At 43.5% G+C, this 8,303-nt stretch overlaps 1 long non-coding RNA gene across 1 annotated transcript; it reads right to left on the reverse strand.

Moving 5' to 3' along the window:
* Positions 1 to 1,902: 1,902 nt before the first annotated feature.
* On the reverse strand, positions 1,903 to 8,280 carry LOC106028041 (uncharacterized). The gene is made up of 3 exons (XR_010050477.1): positions 7,931 to 8,280; positions 3,894 to 4,058; positions 1,903 to 2,781 (listed from the first exon to the last, which is right to left on the reverse strand). It is a non-coding gene; the product is annotated as an uncharacterized LOC106028041 (long non-coding RNA).
* Between the last annotated feature and the right edge of the window lie 23 nt (positions 8,281 to 8,303).

Below are 8,303 nucleotides of genomic sequence, written 5' to 3' on the forward strand. Positions count from 1 at the left end.
TGACAGTACGAGGAACAGATAAACACACGTGGGCCCAAGGGCATGACAGTCACAGTTCACAAAGCCACCCTGACTCAAGGTAGAGACAATCCCCTCTTCAAATCCCATGCAAAGCCCCTGAGCCCTTGAGAGAGGGCCATGCTGGTATTTCTTTGCCATCCCTCAAACAGAAGCCAGCTCCCAGGGCTCGGGAACCTGTCTTTCACAACACCTCATCCTATGGAAAAGCGCAGTGCAGCCGCCTTAGGGTCACCATTAAGCTACTTCATTCGATTACACTATTTTATCATAGCAAGAAAGCAAGCACAGTTAACATGTGAACATAGTGGCACGGCCTCGTGGTGGTAAAACTTCATATACTAAAACAGCCTGTGAGCCAGGTTGTCAGTACCTGATACTGATGAGAAGAACAACTGAAGAACAAGACAATCTGAGTGTGGTGAAGCACACCTGTAACTCCAGCACTTGGGAGGCGGAGGCATGAGGATCCCTGTGAGTTCTAGGCCAGTTACATAGAGTTGCCCAGGCTGGAGACCCCCTGCAACAGGATTAGGGAGGGAGAGAGAGATAGAGAGAGAGAGAGAGACAAAGAGCAAGAATGAGAGCAAGAGAGAGAGAGAGCTCTTAAAGCTTGAAATAACACCAGGAGAAGCTGTGCTGTTGGCTTACTTCCTGGAGGAGTGTTTTTTGTGGATGTGGTTATAAGCCAGACATTAGGTCTCAAGTGTATCCCAGGCTGGATTGATCTTCATGGCTGAAGCAGTTCTGCCCCAGCCTCCCAAGTCACTAGGACTGCCGGCACCTCCCTATTCTTGGATGTCTATTTCATGGAGCAAAGCTGACTAAGGTAGATCATGTCCTTTGTAGTAAATTCCCATTTCCTTTTCCTGACTCTGAAATGCAGCATTCCCTAGCTGGGAGAAAACCCAAGGCCTCTGTGATGTGGGGTTGGTGCCATGGCTGCCTTTCCCAAGCAGAAGATTACATTCTGCTTGTGGAATGCATTTGACTTGATCTAAGGAGCCCCTGCCTTCTGCTGAGTGGCTGCTTCCTCAAATGGAGTCCTAGAGTGGGCGGCTGAACCCCAAACCCACACAGAAGTAAACGTTATAAAACAGTGAGCTGTGAGGTCCGTATTCAGCAACAGTTCAGGCAAAGCCTACCCACTTCCTCTCTCAGAGCTGGGTAACAGGCAAGTCAAAGACCACGAAGGTCCCAGATAAACATATACCTGTTTTAGTATATGAAGATACACTTTTTCAGGTGGTCCACAGGTTGAAATTTACTAATACAGTGTCAAGTGACTGTGGTAGTGCACTGCTAGAATGCCAGTTTTCTAGGGGGCTGAGGCAGGAGGATCAAGTTTCAGCACAGCCTGGGCAACTCAGCACCTTGATGAGATCCTATCTCAAAATAACAGATTAAAAAACAAATATAGGGCTCAAGAGAGCTTAGCACAATAGCCCTGGGTTCACTGCCCAGTACTACAACAAACAAACAGTTCCTGTGTGGATTACTGGAATGGAAAAGCATTTTCCAAAATAATAATTTGCACGCAAAACGTAAGTTACTTTATAACAATTGATATAGATAACAACAGGTCAGGTGTGGTGGTGCATGCCTGTAACCTTACTACTCAGGAGGCTGAGGCAGGAGGACTGCAGGAAGTTCTAGGACAGCCTGGGCTACATAGTGAGTTCAATAATGCCCTGAAGGACACAGTGAGACTCTACCTCAAAACAATAACTGACAGAAAGAATAAATCTATGCATACAGTATGACTGATGAAAGAAAGCAAGGTATAAATATTTCAAAGAAAAGCCTACTATTTGAGCTTAGGGAAATCTCTCTTTGTTATTAATCTAAAGAACAGATTTCATGAGGTATTATCCAATGAGCGCATCTTTTCAAGTTTCACTTTATTCCAGTAAGAATACTGAAAACATCACACTGTCCATTAATATGATCAATAGCTCCTAATTAATAAAGAGCTGTACTGGACATGGCAGTACATGCTTTAATCCCAGTTGTTCAGGAGGGTTGCAAGTCTGAAGCCAGCCTTGGTAAGTTGGCAAGTGTTTGTGTCCAAACAGAACTGAAAATGGGCACGGATGTCACTGTACATCAGCATTGCTAGGGTGTAGCCAGCATTATGTATGTGTGTGCTCAGAAGTATGTGTGAGGGGAGAAACAGACACAGAGAGAACAGAAGACAGTTACTCATAACCCTACTACAAATTATACCAGCTGCTGACACAATGGAGACTTCTCTGCATCCTGACTGACAAATGCAGAAATGCACACAAGTATTACAATCAAATGCTGGGACCTTGTGAATGTCCAAAACTGCGCCTGCTCCTCAGATATCAGGCCAGGTGTCTTTTCTATGACTAAGACATTCCCCTTTTAAGAGTACACAGTCACTTTAGTGTTATTTAAAATGACCGATTCTAGGTTAGAGTGTTAACTGAAGCTAAAAAGCAATTACAGATTAGGAGAGTTCCCCAAACATCGCAAATTCATGTCACTTGAAACTTGCTATTTAAATGACATACAGAGACAAAATTCCAAAAACTGCAAGGTGCAAATCTTTGCTGGTCTTCAGCATGTGGCAATCCTCTTGTTTCAGCCTCCTGAGTGCTGAGATCAAAGGCACACATGGCAACACCTGGCCCAGTGGAATTCTTGTTAGATTGCGGTGAGAGCCTTTTCAAGCTGCAGAACAGTTTCCTTGAGTGCTGGATCTGCTGCCCAGTTGACTTTACACCCCAAAATGACGTTCTATAGTTTAAAATAAAAACAAAAAACAAGTCAAAATATAACAACTTTGAAATGTAAGCACTTCAAAATTTTAACAAGATTTTTGTTAAATAATCCCTTCACTAACCTTATCTAATGTTTTAAACATTTACTAGAAAAGTACAGTAGCTCTGTATTCACAGAAAAGAGGGATAGACAATTATTTCTTCTGTCCCAAGAATTCAACTCAGGACCTCATGCTAGTCAGGCAGGTGCTGTGACACTTGCCTGTATTCCCAGTGTGTGATACACTTTTGTCTTCATTTCTACTTACAAGAGGCTTCAGCAGGGGTGAAGGTATGTTTATGATGTTTGCAAATATCTCATCAATTTCCACAGACAGTTTTTGCTTCTTCCATCCCTAGGCCCAGGGGTTGAACCCATGGCCATCACACTGAGCTGCATCCCCAGCCCTTTGTGTGGACAAACATGGGCCTCCATAGTCAGCTCAGTCAGCTTTCTTTCTTTCTTTTTCCTTTCTTTCCTTTCTTTCTTTCTTTCTTTCTTTCTTTCTTTCTTTCTTTCTTTCTTTCTTTCTTTCTTTCTCTCTTTCCATTAATGTCTCAGGGGAAAAATCTCATGGCAACATTTACTAGAGTTTACTTGGACCAGACATCATGCTGATATTTCTCTCTTTGTGATGGGGTTTGGACCAACCCCATGTCCTTGAGCACCCACTTGAGCTAAATTCCCAGTGGCAGCAGTCACCTTCTTAGCTGCCACTCTCACCCAGGTCCACTCCGCCCTCAAACTTGGAGGCTAAAGCTGTACTCCAACCTGCCTCCAGAGCTGTAGAAAACATGCCAGTTCTAAATCCTAATGTTAACCACGATGAAAAATGTGCTGACTGTACATGAACATTACATATGTGAGTACAGCAAATATCAGTAGACAATTATGATTTTTGCAATGCTGGGACTGAATTCGGGGCTTCACCAATGCTAGGCAAGTGCTCTCCAGTGCGGCTACGTACTCAGTCCTTGTACTGAATTAGCTTATGACCACAGCCTAACATAAACCGTGGTAAGGTCTTCATATCAGTGGTGTTTTTAAAAGGTCTTTATCCCTCCTTTCCTGATTTATACAAATGTTACCTGGAACACATGTTGAGTAACTGTAGCAAGCTCCATCTCTGTCTGTAGGCTTTGTTGCATGGGCTTTATCTTGTCTGAATTTTCCATACTGTCCAGCTCCTTTCTCAGGTTTTTTATTCTCAGTTTGTAGTTTTAGAAGCTTACTTTCTGAAGCATGTTTTAATTCTGTTAGGTTAAAATAAAACAATATATTATATATGAGAATTCTATAAAAAAAGATCTTGAAAAAGCAAGCAGCAGAATATTTCCTAATTATTTCAGACAGCAGAACAATTTGAGTTAATAGCAGCTAGGTTGTACATTCTATTTTGACCTGAAAATGACTCCCCAGACTTTTTGGCAGCGCAGATCAAATCCAGGAGTGCCTTTGCACTTCCCTTCTTCATGCCTACACCATCACTCCGTTTCATTTTTCTGCAGTGCTGGGGACTTCACCTTGGGCCTTCAAAGGGGGCTACACTCTTAGCACTGTTGTATTTGGAGACAGGGTCTTCCCAAATTGCCTAGGGTGGGTTTGAAGTAGGGATCCTTCTGCCTCAGCTTTCCCGAGGGCTGGGATTACAGGTGTGTGCCACCGCAGCTGGCTCCAGCTTAATTTGTTCATTTTGAGACAGGCTCTGGCTACATTGCTGAGACTGGCCTCAAACTTTTTGATTTTAACCTCTAACTCCTAAACAGCTTGGATGCCACTAATCCGACTTATAATATTTTAATTCCCTCAGTGAAATGATCAGGACATTTATGTGTGATCATGACAGCTGTCTACAACTGCTGCAAGTGGCATCATGTAAAACAGAACTCGCTCTAAGTTACCAGAAGAACAGGTAGGAGATATACATAAAAACAAGCTCCTGCTTATGCCCTGATCTAAATCCCCAGCTCCTCCTGAACCTCAATTTTCTGTTGTTTGTAAACCTTCACAGTATTTTACTGTGAAGGTGTGATAAATGCAGTGATCTCAGTGTGAAGGGAATGTATGAACAATCTTTGTCCAAACATAGTATGTCCAGTTAGTCTTCCAAAGAGTGAAATTAATAAGCTCTACTGTTTTGTTTTTGAGACCAGTATTGCTATATAGTCCAAATTGGAGTGGAACCTACCATATATTCCAGGATGGCCTCAAAATTGGGGTGCCACGTGGCAGGAGTGCCACAGCCTTCTGACCACAGGGATTACAGGCATGCATCACCACACCCAATTGAAACTAACAGTTTTTAACAAACTGTGTTTTTAAAGCAAGAGATTTAGCCTGCCTCACAAGTGCTAGGTCATGAGTTTGATCCCTGGTACCAAAAACAAAAACAAATTGTGCTTTTAAATGTCTATGTTTAGCTGACTGTGTTGGTACCCTACACTACATAGCAGCACCCAGTCTCAAAAAAAGTGTATGTTTAGTCAAGTGTGTAGTGCATCCCAGTAATCCCAGCACTTGGGAGGCTGAGGCAAAGAATTGCAAATTCAAGCCCAGTTCAGGCAATTTAGCAAGACCCTGTCTCAAAAAAACATTGGTTAGAGATGTGGCTCAGTGCAGAGGACCTGGGTTCAATCCCCAGTACCACTGAAGTGCGGGGGGGGGGGGGGGGGCGGGGGGGGAGTATGTATATTCCTATCCCATAGCTTAGTCTTTGCTGGGTGCAGCTTTAAATCCTCTTAATGCTATATAGGTAAACACTAGGCTTGGCATGTGACTATTTCTAGGTGGTGAACAAATGCCTCTAGGGATAGAACAAATAGAATTTACAAGTGAAGACCATGAACTGAGTGGTATATGTGCTTCTACTCCCAACTCTGAAAGCCTGAAGCAGGAGGATCCCAAATTTTATCCCAGTTTGAGCAATTTATTTTATCATCCCCAGACTAAAACTTAAAAAAAAAAAAAAAAGGCTGGGTATGTAGCTCAGTGTAACAGCTCTGAGTTCAGTCTCCAGTACCACAAAGTAAATAACATTTAAAAAAAAAATTTTAAACTGCTATAGCAAACTGTGGATCTGAGTTACTTTCTAGCACTTCAGGAGGAAAAGGGAGAAGAACTGTGTGAGGTTGAGGCCAGCTGGGGCTACAAGAATGAGTTCAAGGCCAGCCTAAACTACACAGTGAGACCTTGTCTCAAAAAAAGGAAAAGAAAGTGTATCTCTGCTGGTCTTTCAGGTCACATCCACTGTATATTTACTTAGATTGCACTGGCTGAGCTGCTGATGAATTTCCACATTCTGGATTATGTCCTTATGGTTAATACATTGTGTCAATTTGAGCAGTTTAGAAGTGTGAGAGACTCAGCAGGGAGGCAGGGTCCTTACTTTGTAAATATCCTCATCCTGAGCAAAGGAGGGCAGGGAGATTTCCTGAGTGCTACACCCACCCTGGGTGCGGGCGTGGCCTGTGTACAATATAAACCAGGAGAAAAGGCTTGTTTTCTTCCTTTTTGTTCTGGCTGCTGCCTTGAAGTGTTGCCCCAGTGCCATGCCACCCTGCCTTGGACCCAGCTGAGTATGGACTGAAACCTCCAAAAACTAAGAAATAAACTTTTTTTCCCCCTTCACATTGGGCGTTAGATATTTTGGTCTCAACAAGATAAAAAGTAACCAAGACACTAGCCATGGCAAAGAATAGATTCATTCTTTATTGTAGTTCCTTAGTTTTACAAGTGGAGAAAAGCATTTGGCTAAATTGGATAGTTCCTTTATTCTACCACTTTGGATATGATTAGAATATTAGCTGTAATTACTCCGGGAGATTCCCATGGATTTACACATGCTTTGCTCTCCTCTACTAACCCTTCCTTTATGCAGGTTACAGTTGGGAAAATTCTTAATGTGTCAGTCTTTCACAAAGATGCTTCATATTTGTTGGGAGAATCTTCTGACCTTTTCATGGTTTTTGGAAAAAAAAAAAAAAAAAAAAAAAGTCTTCCCAGAGTGGTGGCTAACAAACAGGGTTTGGAGTTACAGTTCTTTGCTGCATGGCCACGCCCCCTTCCTGGGACTAGGATGGCTGATTACAGTACAAGGAAGAAAAGAAAAGGGGAAAGAATGAGAGAGAAGTGGGTAGGTAAGAGAAAAAGAGAAAGGAAAAGTGTAAGTTGTGTGTCCTGGAGAAGGGTGAAAGGTATGAGGGAGGCCAGGCTACAAGGCTCCGGGCACAAAGAAACAAGCAGCAGTGCTAGTATCTCTCCATTTCCCTCTTGCTGCCACCAAGCCCTGTGTAGGTGGAGCCCTCTGTTTTACAGATGGCCTCCCTGGTTTAGGCTGTGACTGCTTGAAGCCCACAGATGGCATCAGAGCCTGATCTAATGTACTTGTGTTTTTACGGTGTTAGGCCTTTTATTTTTTATTTGAAGTCAGAATCTCAGTTGCTTTGGATGAGTTTGATCTTGCAGGCCTGCCTCGGCCTCCTAAAGTGTGGAGATTATAAACATGTGCTATCATGCTGGGCTAGACCTTGTTTTAAATCCAGCTCTTTTATTTACAGTACAGTGTAAGAAACCTTTTGGCAACTTTTTTTTTTTTTTGGCAATATTTTTGATTGACGCCTGATGCAAATGGGGAAGAGTTTGGTACCAACAAAACAAAATAAGCGACGGGTAAATATGCCGATGGGGAAGAAATCCCAGTTTATGGAGCTCCTTTTTACTATCTGTCCTGGTCCTAACCTTTGCAGAGACTCTGGAACTTCCCTGCCTCTCCACTTCCCAAGCCTGGAAATGTTAGTAACTCCACCGTGTTAGTAGGCATATCAGCTTGCCCAAAGTAAACTGATGTGATGCCCCCACCAACCTCAAAGGTGCACTACACCCTTAAATCTGCGCAGCTAAAACCTCTGGTTCTTCTTTCATAATACACAGCCACCCTATTCACAAGATTTAGAGTAAAACCACCTCACACTGCTTTCAGCTGATACATGCTCATCTTGGAGTCCCCCTATCCACACTGTGGTGCTTCTGCCTCAGGGCCTTTGCACCCCCAGCCCCTCTGTCTCCACAGCTCTTTCCCCAGGTAGCAGTGTTGGTGAACATTTTCCTTCACTGGACTATGGCTCACCTGTTGTCCTGAAGACTTCCTCTGACCACCTTTACTTTGAACTGCAACCCTTTCCTTCTCCAATCTTAATTTCTCTCAGCAGCACCATTCTTACAGTGCACAGAGGGCACAGTGCGCTTTTCTGGATCACTGTCCTTAACGCGAAATTCCAAGTCCAAAGTGTTTTTCTGGTCAGATTTCATTGGTTTCCTCAGTGGCGCCAGAGGTTTCAAGCGCAAAGTCGGAGCTTAATAAATCCTGTGAGCTGAACAGGCGCAGTCAGCCTCTTTCGTTGAAATCTTTTAGAAATCAAATCAGTCTCCTCAAACCGGCCCCAGCGGAGCGCGCTACCGCTGCACGGCCCGCCTCTCCCCTGCCTGCACCCTGCTCTGGC

The sequence above is a fragment of the Cavia porcellus genome, unplaced genomic scaffold (genome assembly GCF_034190915.1).
Source record: "Cavia porcellus strain 051 isolate PalLab524CR breed Dunkin Hartley unplaced genomic scaffold, mCavPor4.1 scaffold_11, whole genome shotgun sequence".
Classification (NCBI taxonomy): Eukaryota; Metazoa; Chordata; class Mammalia; order Rodentia; family Caviidae; genus Cavia; species Cavia porcellus.